This window comes from Oryctolagus cuniculus, chromosome 2 (genome assembly GCF_964237555.1).
Source record: "Oryctolagus cuniculus chromosome 2, mOryCun1.1, whole genome shotgun sequence".
Taxonomy (NCBI): domain Eukaryota; kingdom Metazoa; phylum Chordata; class Mammalia; order Lagomorpha; family Leporidae; genus Oryctolagus; species Oryctolagus cuniculus.
The window spans coordinates 63,740,194-63,754,927 of NC_091433.1; the positions used below are offsets into that span (position 1 = coordinate 63,740,194).

The window sequence follows — 14,734 nt, forward strand, 5'->3', positions numbered from 1 at the left end:
TGAGCTGAGCTATTTTTTCAAATGACTTACAGCTAAAGGAAAGACTGAAAAACTGAGCAGGAAGGCCAAGTGATTGTCCTATTTACGTAGCAGCTGTTTTGCCAGATGACTGGACAGCTAATTGGGGCTGCATGGCTGTTATTCTGAAACCCAGCAACATCACCTGCTTTAATTGAGGATCACTGCTGACTAAGCACTGTACTCAATTTTCCCCTCATATTTGGGCTCAATAAATTATAATCCAAGCTCAGGAAAAATATTCATCACATCAAACGTTCACAGTGACTGTGTTTTATCATTAGAGTGAAAGATTTTCTTTTAGCATTGACTGAAATTTGATAATTAACATGGGATGAAGATTTGTCATGGTTTTCTCAAAGGAACCAAGAAAACAGACGATTGGCTAAAGACTTAGTAACACATCTGTGAAAGGCATTACTGTATTTACCATACAAATGAGAAATAAGATCACGTTTATTTCAAGAAAGATAACTGTCTTTCCACTTATCTATTCCAGAGGCCTTGCTAATAGTCTCTTCACAATAAATGGCAATTAAATGCTAACATTTAAAATGCTCCACTTAATGATTCAGATAGTATCTTATTGATTAGGATTCTGGCCAGAAAGATAGGGTCTCTACCTATCCTAAATTAAAAAAAAAAAAAAAGTCACTGTCCATTTCTTGATACTATTACTAAACATTGTCATTTTCCCTCCTATGTTATTAATTTTCATTTTAAAACATCTATTGCCATTCTTAACAATCATTTCTATCACCCAAATCATCTCTCCACATTTAATGTCATTACTGACTTACAGATCACCAAGTAATATTTTATCTGATCTTGTCCATTATGTGTTCATTATCTGTCACCCAGAGGAACTTCTTGACTTTGCTTGTAAACTATAGGATGCACTTTGATTTAGAGAGACTTGTAGCTGTATATCTATCTGTGTCACCTCAGCAGGTACTCAAAGACAGGTTTAATCAGTCTTTAGTTATGTGAGTGTGCATGCAAAAAGAGCATTTAAAATAATCATTCCTAATCAAGTTTTATTTGAGACTATTCTTTTTATCTTAAAGGATATGTCTGTTATAGAGCATTTAGTGAGTTGGAAAATTAAAATTGATATTAAAAGATATAATTCAATAATATCCCAAATGTTAAAATGTTGAGAACTATAAAAATAGATACTTGGAATACTCCTATAAAGAGGTCTTCAAAATATTCTAGAAAATGGACACTGGTTTTTAATCTCATTTGTGTGAACATTTTGAGTTAACCACTTAGCTGTTTTAATATAAATACATGTGAAAAACAAAAAAAAATTTTTAAATAAAGACAGGGTCAATTCTACCCTTCCACCTCATTAGGCAATCATTGCTCAGCCAAACCAGAATGCCTTAAGGGTTGATTTTGAGGTCAGAGTGATACTTAAGGTGATTGTCATTCTATGAGTCTGCTGTATGGACTGTTTTCCATGTTTGAGCATTCACTCCTTTTTAATTATATTATTATTACCAAACACTTATCCTATTTTTATGATCACTTTAACACTTCATCCTATAAATATGATCTCTATAACACTTAGCATGTTATTTTTACCACCCAGCTGAAGGGGATTCAGGGTCCAATGGCAAGCTTTCAAGCTGTACCCTTAGAAGTAAGTCCATAGGAATGTACGCTGAACTACACAGCTTTACAGTTACAAACTTAATACATTTTAGAATTGCAACTTTAGGGTCATGGTGATTTTTCTCTCTGTGCCCACCCTCCCATTCATACTCCCACACCCTCTCTTCCTTCTCTTATTCTGACTCTTATTTCTAACTAAGATCTATTTTGAATTAACTTTGTACACATATGGTTAACTATATGTAAAGAGTTCAACAATTAGCATGAAAGAAAAAAAGGGTAAGTAAAATAAGATAAAATAAATGAAAAAGAAAGGAGAAAAAATTTAAAAATTCAAAAAGCAAAACTGTTCCTCAACAGTCAAGACAAGGGCTGCTCAATGTCATTGTTTCTCAAAGTGTCAATTTCACATCTACAGGTTGACTTTTGGGTGCTTTATCGGTTATTACAGGTCAGGGAGAACATATAGTACTACTGCTGTGTAGTATTCCATGGTTTCCACATCCCATAATTTCTTTATCCATTCTTCAGTTGACATACATTTAGGTTGATTCCATTTCTCTGCTATTGTGAATTGAGCTGCAATAAACATGGAGGTACAGATAGCTCTTTCATACGCTGTTTTCATTTCCCTTGGAAAAGAAATCCCAGGAGTGGGATTACTGGGTCATAGGGTAGGTCAAGATTCATGTTTCTGAGGTAGCTCCATACTGTTTTCCATAGTGGTTTTACCAATTTACATTCCCACCAACAGTAGGTTAGGGTATCTTTTTCCCTATATCCTCACCAACTTTTGTTGGTTGTTGATTTCTATGTGAAAGCTATTCTGACGGGGGTGAGGTGAAACCTCATTTTGGTTTTGATTTGCATTTCCTGTTGGCTATTGATCCTGAGCATTTCTTCATGTGTCTGTTGGCCATTTGGATTTCCTCTCTTGAAAAATGTCTGTTTAAGTCCTTTGCCCATTTCTCAACTGGGTTGCTTGTTTTGTTGTTGTTGCATTTCTTGGTCTCTTTATATAATCTGGTCATTAATCCTTTAATCCTATAGTTTGCAAATATTTTCTCCCATTTTGTCAGTTGCCTCTTCACTTTGCTGATTATTTCTTTTGGAGTACAGAATCTTCTAATTTCATGTCACCCAATTTGTAGATTTTGGCTTTGATTGCCTGTGCCTCTGGGGGTCTTTTCCAAGAACTCTTTGTCAATGCCAATGTCTTGTAGGGTTTCCCCAATGTTCTCTAATAATTTGATGGTGTTGTGTCATAGATTTAGATCTTTAGTACATTTTGAGTAGATTTTAGTGGAAAGTATAAGGTAGGAGTCTTGCCTGATGCTTCTGCATGTGGAGATCCAGTTTGCTCAGCACCATTTGTTGAAGAAAATGTCCTTGTTCTAAGGGTTGATTTTAGCTACTTTGTCAAAGATGAGTCGGTTGTAGATGTTTGGATTGATTTCTGGTGTTTCTATTCTGTGCCAGTGGTCTATTTATCTGTTTTTGTACTGATATCAAGCTGTTTTGATTATAACTGCCCTGTGGTATGTCTTGAAATCTGGTGTTGTGATGTGTCCTGCTTTGTTTTTGTTGTGTAAAACTGGTTTAACTATTCAGGGTCTCGTGTTTCCATATAAATTTCAGCATTGTTTTTTCTATATCTGAGAATAATGTCTTTGGTATTTTGTTTAGTATTACATTGAATCTGTAAACTGCTTTCGGTAGTATGAACATTTTGATGACATTGATTCTTCCAATCCATGAACATGGAAGATTTTTCCATTATTTTGTGTCTTCTATTTTTTTCTTTAATGTTTTGTAATTCTCATCATAGAGATTTTTGACATCCTTGGTTAAATTTATTCTAAATTTTTGGGGGTAGCTATTAGGCATGGGATTGATCTTAGAATCTTTCTCAGTTGTGGAGTTTTCTATGTATACAAAGGCTGTTGATTTTTGTGTGTTGACTTTATATCCTGCTACTTTTGTAAACTCTTCATGAGTTCCAATAGTCTCTTAGTGGAGTCTGTTGGATACCCTATATATAGAATCATGTCATCTGCAAATAGGCTATTTTGACTTCCCCCTTCCCAATCTGTATACTTTTGATTTCTTTTTTCTTGCCTAATGGCTCTGGCTAAAATTTCCGGGACTATATTGAATAGCATTAGTGAGAGTGGGCATCCTTGTCAGATTCTGAATCTCAATGAGAATGCTTTCTGCTTTTATCCTTTCAATAGGACACTGGCCATGGTTTTGTCATAAATTGCCTTGATTGTGTTGAGGAATGTTCCTTCTATTTCCAATTTACTTAGAGTTTTCATCATGAAAGGGTGTTGTATTTTGTCAAATGCTTTTTCTGCATCTATTGAGATAATCGTATGATTTTTGTTCTTCAATTTGTTAACGTGGTGCTTCACATTGATTGATTTGCAAATGTTGAACCATCCCTGCATACCAGAGATAAATCCCACTTGGTCCAGGTGAATGATCTTTCTGTTGCTTTTGGATTAGATTAGCTAGTATTTTGTTGTGGATTTTTGTGTCTATGTTCATCAGGGAAATTGGTCTATAGTTCTCTTTATATGTTGTTTCTTTTTCAGGTTTAGAAATTAAGGTGATGCTGGCTTCATAGGAAGAATTTGGGAGGATTCTTTCCCTTTCAATTGTTTTACTATATCTTGAAGATAATTGGAGTTAGTTCTTCATTAAATATCTGGTAGGAATCAGTGATGAAGCCATTTGGTCCTGGGCTTTTCTTTGTTGGGAGGGTCTTTATTACTGATTCTATTTCTATCTTGTTTATTGGTCTGTTTAGATTTTCTATCTCTTCATAGCTCATTTTAGGTAGGTTGTATGTGTCCACGAATCAATCCATTTCTTCTAGGTTTCCCATTTTATTGGCATACAGCTCTTTGTAGTAATTTTTGATGATTCTTTTTATTTCTGTGGGGTCTGTTATATTTCTTTCTTCATCGCTAATTTTATTGATTTACATCTTCTCTCTCCTTTTTTTGGGTTAGTTGGGCCAGTGGTATTTCAAATTTGTCTATTTTTCAAAAAACCAGCTCCTCATTTTGCTGATCTTTTGTATTGTTTTATTAGTTTCAGTTTTGTTCGTTTCTTCTCTAATTTTAATCATTTTTTTCTCTTACTAGTTTTGGGTTTGGTTTGCTGTTTTTCTAGGTTCTTTAGATGCATTGATAACTCATTTATTTGATGCCTTTCCAATTTCTTGATATAGGCAATAATAGCTATAAATTATCCTCTTGATACTGTTTTTGCTGTATCCCTTAAGTTTTAATATGTTGTGTTGACATCTTCATTTGTTTCCAGAAATTCTTTGATTTTTCTTTTGATTTCTTCAATGACACACTGTTCATTTAAGAGCATTTTATCCAGTCTCTATGTGTATTCATATGTTTTAGAGATTTCTGAATTGTTGATTACCAACTTCATTCCATTGTGGTCTAAGAAGATGCATGCTATGATTTCGATTTTTTTTTTTACTTTGCTGAGATTTGCTTTATGGCCTAGCATGTGGTCAGTCCTAGAGAACAGTCCACGTACTGATGAGAAGAAAGTGTATTCTATAGTTGTAGGAAGGAAAGTTCTGTAGATATTTGTTAGGTCCATTTGGTCTATAATGTTGGCTAACTCTGTTGTTTCCTTGCTGATTTTCTATCTCATTGATCTGTCCATTGCTGAAAGTGGGATAATTGAAATCCCCCATCACTATTGTATTTGTGTCTTTATCTCCCTTTAAATCCATTAACCTTTTTTTAAATAGCTAGCTGCCCTATAATTAGGTTCATATACATTTATAATAGTTACTTCTGCCTGTTGAATTGATCCCTTGATCATTACATAGTGCCCCTCTTTGTTTCTTTTGACAGTTTTTGTGTTGAAGTCTATTTTGTCTGATATTAGGATGGCTACACCAGATCTTTTTTGGTTTCTGTTAGCACTCAGTATCTTTTTCCATCCTTTCACTTTCAGTCTGCAAGCATCATTATTGGTGAGATTTGTTTGTTGTAGGCAGCAAACAGCTGAGTTTTCTTTTTTATTCGATTCAGCCAATCTGTGCCTTTAACTTGAGAGTTGAGGCTATTTACATTCAGAGTGACTATTGATAAGTAGAAACTTTGCCCTGCCATTTTTCCTTTAGTATTCCTATTGTTTTTACTTTGGATTTCCTTTGTACTTTTGCTGGGAGTTTTTCTGCCTTCACTTTCTTTTATAGTAATGACTGTGTTTCTGCATCCCTATGTATAGCACATCCTTAAGCATCTTTTGTAAGGCTGGACAGGTGGTAACAAATTCTTTCAGTTTCTGTTTATTACAGAATGTCCTTATTTCATCTTCATTTATAAATGGAGCTTTGTAAGGTATAGTATTCTGGGTTCAGTTTTTTTTTTTTTTTTCTCTTAAGATTTGGAATATATCTCACCATTCTCTCTCTGGCTTCTTTCATTCAATATGATGTCTATGAGTTTCATACCTGTTGCTAAGAATAACAATAGTCTTACATTTGCTTTTTACTGTTCATTAGTTTTTATTTAAGTTAATATTCCACCATTTATTATCATTATCCCATTTGACATTTAGATTGTTTCCTAGGTATTTTTTTAAGATTTTATTTATTTATTTGAGAGGTAGAATTACAGACAATGAGAGTGAAAGACAGAGAGAGGCCAGCGCTGTGGCTCAGTAGGCTAATCCTCTGCCTGCAGCGCTGGCACACCGGGTTCTAGTACCGATCGGGGCGCCGGATTCTGTCCCTGTTGCCCCTCTTCCAGTCCAGCTCTCTGCTGTGGCCCAGGAGTGCAGTGGAGGATGGCCCAAGTGCTTGGGCCCTGCACCCGCATGGGAGACCAGGAGAAGCACCTGGCTCCTGGCTTCGGATCAGCGCAGTGCACTGGCTGCAGCGTGCCGGCCACAGTGGCCATTGGGGAGTGAACCAACGGAAAAGGAAGACCTTTCTCTCTGTCTCTCTCTCTCACTGTCCACTCTGCCTGTCAAAAAAAAAAAAAAAAAAGAGAGAGAGAGAGAGAGAGAAAGGTCTTCCATTCACTTGTTCACTTCCCCAAATTGCTACCATGTCCAGAGCTGTGCTGATCCAAAGCCAGGAACTTCCTCCAGCTTTCCCAAGAGGATGCAGGGGCGCAAGTGCTTGGGCCATCTTCTACTGGTTTCCCAGGCCATAGCAGAGAGAAGGATCCGAAGTGGAGTGTCTGGGACTAGAATTGGCACCCATATTGGATACTGGCACCATAGATGGATGATTAACCTACTGCACCACAGTGCCCACCCACTATCTTTTTTTTAACTTTTATTTAATAAATATAAATTTTCAAAGTACAGCTTTTGGATTACAGTGGCTTTCCCCACCCCCCATAACTTCCCTCCCACTTGCAAGCCTCCCATCTCCTGCTCCCTCTCCCATTCACATCAAGATTCATTTTCAATTATCTTTATATGCAGAAGATCATTTAGTCAGCGCAGTGCGCCAGCCGCAGCACACTGGCCGCAGCAGCCGTTGGACGGTGAACCAACGGCAAAGGAAGACCTTTCTCTCTATGTGTATGTATGCTATGCAAATTGATATTAGAACATATTAATGGCTGGTGCTTCAGCTCACTTGGCTAATCCTCTCTGCCTGTGGCACCGGCACACTGGATTCTAGTCCCATTTGGGGCGCTGGATTCTGTCCCGGTTGCCCCTCTTCCAGTCCAGCTCTGCTGTGGCCCGGGAGTGCAGTGGAGGATGGCCCAGGTCCTTGGGCCCTGCTCCCACATGGGAGACCAGAAGGAAGCACCTGGCTCCTGTCTTTGGATCAGTGCAGCGCACCAGCACGGTGCGCCAGCCGCAGTGTGCCAGCCATAGCGGCCACTTGGGGGTGAACCAACGGAAAAAGGAAGACCTTTCTCTCTGTCTCTCTCTCTCTCTTACTGTCCAACTCTGCCTGAAGAAAGAAGGAAAGGGGAAGGGGAAGGAAAGGAAACTACCATGAATGAATTTCAACATTGTTTGCACCAAAATACATTTATTCAATTTAATTCTTTCCTGAACTTTTTGAAGCATTTGAAACACCCTTGTGTGTATAACTTTACAATAAACTGTTATGTATAATCAAACAGTGTTTCAGAATCTTTGTCTTATTTTGTATTTCTACCAAAAATATATCTGGGGACAATGTTGTGACTTAGCAAGTAAAGCCACCGCCTATGATGCCAGCATCCCTTTGGTGCCAGGTCATGTCTTCGCTGCTCCATGTACAGTCCAGCTCCCTGTTAATGGCCTGGGAAATACAGTGAAAGATGGCCCAAGAGGTTGGGCCCTCTGCCACCCATATGGGAGAACTAGATGAAGCTCTTGGATCCTGGCTTTGGCCTGACACAGCCCCAGCCTTTGCAGCCATTTGGGGAGTGAGCCAGAGGAAAGGAGATAGATAGATCTCTCCTCTCTCTCTCTCTCCCCCCCTCTCTCTCCCCCCCTCCCTCTACCTCTCCCTCTCCCTCTCCCTCTCTCTACCTGTGCCTTTCAAATAACTAAATGTGTGTGTGTGTGTGTGTGTGTTCTGTTTGTCCCAAATCTTAACCAGTCATTCAGTGTTAGTCTTCTGGATTTTAGCTTTTCGTGTGATCTCTGGCTGCAATCTGCATCTCCTTTATGAATAATGATGCAGAGATTATTTTCATGTTTACTAATTATTCATGTATCTTCTTTTCTTGGAATGTAAGTTCAAGTCATTTGTCCATTAAATTTTCATAATTTGTAGTATATTTTGGATATATGGCCTTTGTCATATTTTGTGTTTTATGAATGTTTCCCCCTGGTCTGTGAATTATCTGTTTTCTTAACTTGTCTTTTGATAGGCAGGTTTTTTAAACTTTTAATGGTGAATGTTTTCTGCTTTTTGTGTCCTCTTAAGTAATATTTGTCAATACCAAGTTTGAAAGTTTTTAGTTTTCACTTTTACCTTTGGGTCTATGATGATCCTGAATTAGTTTTTATTAATAATGTAAAAGATTAAGATGCATTTCTTCATATTTATGTATAATCATTATAGCATAATTTCTTGGAAAATCATTCCTTTCCAAGTGGAATAGTTCTGACACTTGAGTGAAAGTCAGTGGATCATATAATTATATGTCTATTTCTCATCTGTTTATTTTATTGTTCTAGTTGATTATCCTTCTAACAATACCACACTATCTAGAAAACTGTAGTATTGAAATCAGCTAATGTTAATTCCTCCAACTTTATTCTTCTTGTTCATGATTGCCTTAGCTACTTTGGATTCTTTCTTCTTCCATATCCATATTAAAATCTGGTAGTCAATTTCTACAAAAAAAATCAGCCTGTTGAGATTTTGATTCACATTGTATTGAGTCTTTGAATCTGTTAACATGGCATTGCTCTCCATTTATTAGATCTTTTATCATATTTTATACTTTTCAGTTTACAACCTTCACACATCCTTTGTTAGGTTTATCCTTATATATTTTATCTGTGGCATTATCACTTGCGTTTCTAGTTTTTCATTTCTCTTTTGTTTACTACTAATATGCAGAAATACAAATGATCTTTAAAATATTAACCTTTTAACTTATTACTTCTAGTAGCTTTTTTCCTTTTCTGAATATCTTTGGATTTTTAGGTAAACATTAATTTTGCTATGAATCAGGAGTTTTATTTTCCAGCTATTAAACTTTTGATATCTTTCTGTTATCATATTAGCCTGGACTACCTGTACAATATTGAACAGAAATGACTGGATCAGACATATTTGCCTTATTCCTAATCTCATGAGGAAAATGCTGAGTGCTTATTATTAAGTACGATGTGCTAAAGACTTTTTGTAGATGCCTTTTCATATTAAAGAAGTTCCCTTGTGCTCTTACTTTAAGTGTTTTTTCTTTCTTTTTTTTAGTCATGAATGGATGTTGAATTTTGTTAAAAGCTTTTGTTCAAATGATCACGTAGTCTTTCTTCCTTTTCTGATAATTTGGTGCACTAAGTTGATTTTTAAATGCTTAATACATATTCTTGCATTATTAGGATAAGCCTTTTATTTGGTCATGATATATAACCATTTTATATACCCTGAATTTGATTGACAATATTATTTGTCTATATTCAGGAGAGATATTCGTCTCTATTTTTTCTTGAGACATTTTTCTCATATTTTATTACCAGGATATTGCTGATGTCATTAAACTAGTTGGAAAGTATTTAAGCATTTTCCCTGTCTTTTCTTAAATAATTTGTGTAGATTTATTTATTCTATAAAATTTTTATAGAAATTCTCCAGAGAATTCATTTAGGCCTGGAGTTTTCTTGCTGGGGAGCTTTTTAATTAAAAATTCAGTTCTTTGAAAGAAATGGAGTTAATATGTTCAAACTTTTTCTTATCTTAATTTTTATAAAGTGTGTTTTTAACATACTTATTCCATCCAACTTGTCAAGCATATTTCTATAAATGTCCACAATATTCCTTTATTATCCTTTAAGTGTTTGCATGATCTGTGAGCATATTCTTCCATTCTTGATATTGGTAATTTGTATTTTGAAATTTTCTTTTTTTTTGACAAGTCTTACTAGAGAGCACTAGTTTTATTAATTTTTTTCAAAAGTGCCAATTTTGGATTGATTCTCTTTATTTTGTGTTTATATTTTTTTGCTCTTGTTTATTTAAAACTTTCTGTTCCCTATGTTGATTTTAATTTGATCTTCCTTTTCTAGAAACTTGTGGAATGAAGATCATTAGCTTTAAGTCTTCTCTTCTAATTTTAGTATTTTAATGCTACACATTTGTCTTGAATCATTTTCATTCGTAGTGTTCTTAATACTTAGCTCAAAAAATTTTCTAGTTTCTCTGATAATTTATTCTTTTACTGTGCATTATTTGAAGGTATGTTTTATTTCCAAGACTTTGAGGATTTTTCCATATCTCTAATTCTTGTTGACTTTTAAGTTAACTTTATTACCGTTTTATAATTTGAAATTTATGCGGAGATTTTATTTTATAGGCTAGCATCAGCATAAGATCTCTCTGGGTAAGTGCACTACGTGTATCTGAAAGAGGTATGTGCTATGAAGCTGTGGAGTAAACATCAACGTATCTAGTATGGTGAATCAGGTGTTTCAAATCTTTGTTCTAACTATTTTATCTACTTTAAAAATAATATATAGCTATATAAAAGTCTCTTAATGTTCATTCATATATTTCATTTTTATTCTGCCAATATTTGCTTCATGCATTTGTAAAGCTCAGTTTAGGTGCATCCACATCTAACTGTTGTTAGGGTTGTTCCAAGATCCTAATGACTTAGCCCTTTCATCATTGTGAAATGTCCCTCTCACCACTCAGACTGCGTTGGCTGCAGCATCCCTCCATGCTGCAGGATCCTGGCTATAGGATATTAATTGTCACAACATACAGTCACTCTGCTTGATTACAAGGAGTCTTGCCCTCCATGAGTGCAACACAAACCTTAGCCGAAGACCCGCAGGGAGTCTTCTGACAGACTTCTACCCTGCCTCCTTTCCAGCCCTAGCCCTCAACACTCCCTGTCTGCTACCCCACAGCTTCCGATGCTTCAGCAGCGACGGATGCCTGACCTCTGCCCCTCTGTTTCTTATGGACACAGGGCTCTACTTTGGTTCTACTCCCTTGTGCCCACTCTGGAAGCTGTTACAAGTGAGGAAGCCACGCCAATACAGAGTCTCCTTCATGTTCTTCCCTTCTCTCATGAATCACACGCATTGCCTCTTGCTCATTGCCTCAATGCAGTTACCTAAAATATTTTGTTCAGGTGTATGGAAGTTTTGGGTGGGATCATATGTCCAGTAAGCTATTTCACCATAGCCATGTATTAAATATCTTCTGTCATATTTTAATGATAGAAAATAATTACAATAGGCCTCTGTTTTTATTTAGTAGAGCTATAGGACATCTCATCCTCTTCAAATCTAGTGAAATAAATTATCCATCAGTATCTGGATTTACAGGGTAGACACATCTCCTGATTTTCCTAACATGGTCCCAGTTAATGACTACTATTAATAGCTCCCCCATTCACCCTCAGAAAGTCCTACTTTTTACATTAAATTGCCTGATATTCTATGTATGCAAATTTTTTTTTGTACAGGCAGAGTTAGACAGTGAGAGACAGAGAGAAAGGTCTTCCTTCCATTGGTTCACCCCCCAAATGGCCCCTACAGCTGGCGCACTGTGCCAATCTGAAGCCAGGAGCCAGGTGCTTCCTCCTGGTCTCCCATGTGGGTGCAGGGCCCAAGCACTTGGGCCATCCTCCACTGCCTTCTCGGGCCACAGCAGAGAGCTGGACTGGAAGAGGAGCAACCAGGACTAGAACCCGGGGTGCTGGCGCCTCAGGTGGAGGATTAGCCTAGTGAGCCATGGCCCCGGCCCTATGTATGCATATTAATAATAGTGGGAGTTTTAGTGTGAGAATCCTGTAGTCCAGCTTGATCTTCATTATATAAGAGTTTTATTATCCAGTACACCTTTTCCATATTCCATGCTGTTGTTTCTTTTTGTGTGGAATACTTTTATTTTCCTTACAGACTTGAAAATTTACATACAACTTACCTCTTCATTCTTTAAGGCTTTGAAAAAAGTTTCAAATCTGGTACAAAATGTGTTTGGATAAGTAGACTGCATAATACAAGCTGTACTTTTATTAGAAAAATTTTCTGTAGGCGCTGGCATTGTGTTCCAGCAGGTTAAGTAACCACTCACGATGCCAACATCCAATATGGGTGCTGCTTCAATTTCCATTTCAGCTGTTTCATTTCTGATCCTGCTTCCTGTTAAGGCTTCTGGGAAAGCAGTGCGGTATGTCCCCATTACTTGGGCCCCAGCTACCCACATGGGAAACTTGGAACAGGTATTCCTGGCTTCACCCTGGCTCAACCCTGACCATTGCGGCCATCTGAGGAGTGAACCAGCAGATGGGAGATAAAAATCTGTCTCCCCCTCTCTCTAACTCTGCCTTTCAAATAAATAATAAATAAATATTTTTTAAATAAAGATTATTTCTTGTAAGAAAATATATCACATTTACTTAAAAATTTCTTCCCTGTAAGAAGGTTTCTCACTGTCAACATATAGCAGAGTGTTTGTCCTTGTGCCGGTTGATTGGATTTAAGTCAGTGGACTCTGGCATGGGACAAATGTGGCACTTGACATAGCACTGAAGCATTATCAGGAGGAGGGCTTAAGACTGTTTTTACATTTGGAGCCTCTTAGTGCCTCTGACAAAATTAATTATGTACATTTCAACTACCATGGACCCATATTCTGAAAAACACATTGTAACTTGAATATGCCCAAGCACCCTGCAGAAAAAAAAAAATTATGCAAGGAAAACTGTTCCATATTTCCAAGCCTGGGAAAAGAATGAATGCTTAAGTAAAACAGCATTTGGGAGTGAATGTGGTATCTTTGACCATAAATGTGACTCTTGTTATTTAAGGGTGTGACGTTCTCTGGACATCATTTCTATCAGTGCCTTCATAGCTTAGTAAGCATGATATAAGACAGATATCTGGCTCATTATTTATTTTCTTTGACCATACACCTGGTTAATACAAACTGACAGCTTGAATTGTTACCTAGTTATTTTTCAATCACTGAGTTATATATCATATTGAAGACAGTAATAAATGTTGAACTTTCAAATCGTATGCAAATATGTTATATTTCCATATATCTCCTGTTCGGCAATTTATTACTTTTATGTTTTTATCTTGAAAACTATTCATAACCTATTTAATGTCAGACTTGTACCTGCAATGAAATATAGAGAACACCTATCATTAAGTGGAAGCTTTTCTTTTATGATAGTCCTTATAGAAGATTCAAACTGTTAGTCAGAGGCACTTATTTTGAGAGAGTAGCAGCTTGGGTGCTATAATGCGTTCCCTCTGTTTTAAAACATCCCAAAGAATGCTGTCAGCTCTAACTTTCTATACCTAGAATCTACTAAATCAGATCAGGCCATTTTTATATAACGGTTGCAAATGTGTTTTTTTGAATGTTAAATCTGTTTCTATTTTTCAATCAATTTAAAATGTGTAGAAAAAGTGTTCTGATTGTATATTATCCAATTTTCATCAGCTGCCGGAAGGAAATGCTGTGAAAATCTGTGATTTAAAACCCTTAAAACTTCTGCTTGAAATGCATGTTTTGTTAAGAACATTAGATATGCAAAGTATTTTAAACAGAATTTTGATGTCTTTATTAATAGCATTTAAAAGTTTCAGGATTTCAGATATTCAGAGATGTTGTTCTCCTTGACTTACAAGGTCATATATTTTAGATTTTAACATTTCTCCTTTTGGAAATCCCTGGAACTATGGAGGAAACTGATAAAAGAAAAATAGCAAAGCAATGTTTTTATTAATAGTAATGCTATCCTTTAAGTCATTGAAGAAATGCATTTTACATAGGATAGAGAGCTGTCAATATCAATTACCACTTAAAACTCATTGTATTTAAATCACTTGCCTGTGAGCTGTGTGAGGACTATGAAGATCATGACTTCCAGTTTGTGGTCTAGTTAAATAAATAAAAAATATGCATGCCCAAGGAATGGTTTGCTTAAGCACTCTTGGAGTTTAGAGGAACAAAATAATTTTTTACTCTTCCAATGCTTCATTAGCTGAAGTAGAATTTGAGTTGAGAAATGCAGATGAGGTATAGCAGTAATAGTGATGACAATAGTATTGGATGATTGCAATTTTAAATGACATTTTTTTATTAAATCTAAGCATCTACATTGGATGTGACAAAAATAGTGCTGGAAAATATAAAATGAACCAATTACAACAGATGACTTTCTTTTTCATAGCTATATTTGGTTTCATACTAATTTTAAAAAGAAGTACAGAAACTGTTAATTAGTACTGTATTTAGTTTTTTTATATTTAGCTTTACCTACCCTATCAGTTAGTATCTGTGTTCATCCATAAGAGATTGCCAGAAATTTGTGGGGTAAACATGTAGGGATTGATTTTCTTGCTTAAAACAAGACCCAAAGTACGGCAGCCTCATGATGTCATTACGACTTTT

General features: G+C 36.2%; 1 long non-coding RNA gene across 1 annotated transcript in view; it reads left to right on the plus strand.

The window, feature by feature from the left end:
- Nucleotides 1-14,734, plus strand: part of LOC138848472 (uncharacterized) — a 1,168,718-nt gene that overhangs the window by 999,894 nt on the left and 154,090 nt on the right. The window lies entirely within an intron of this gene.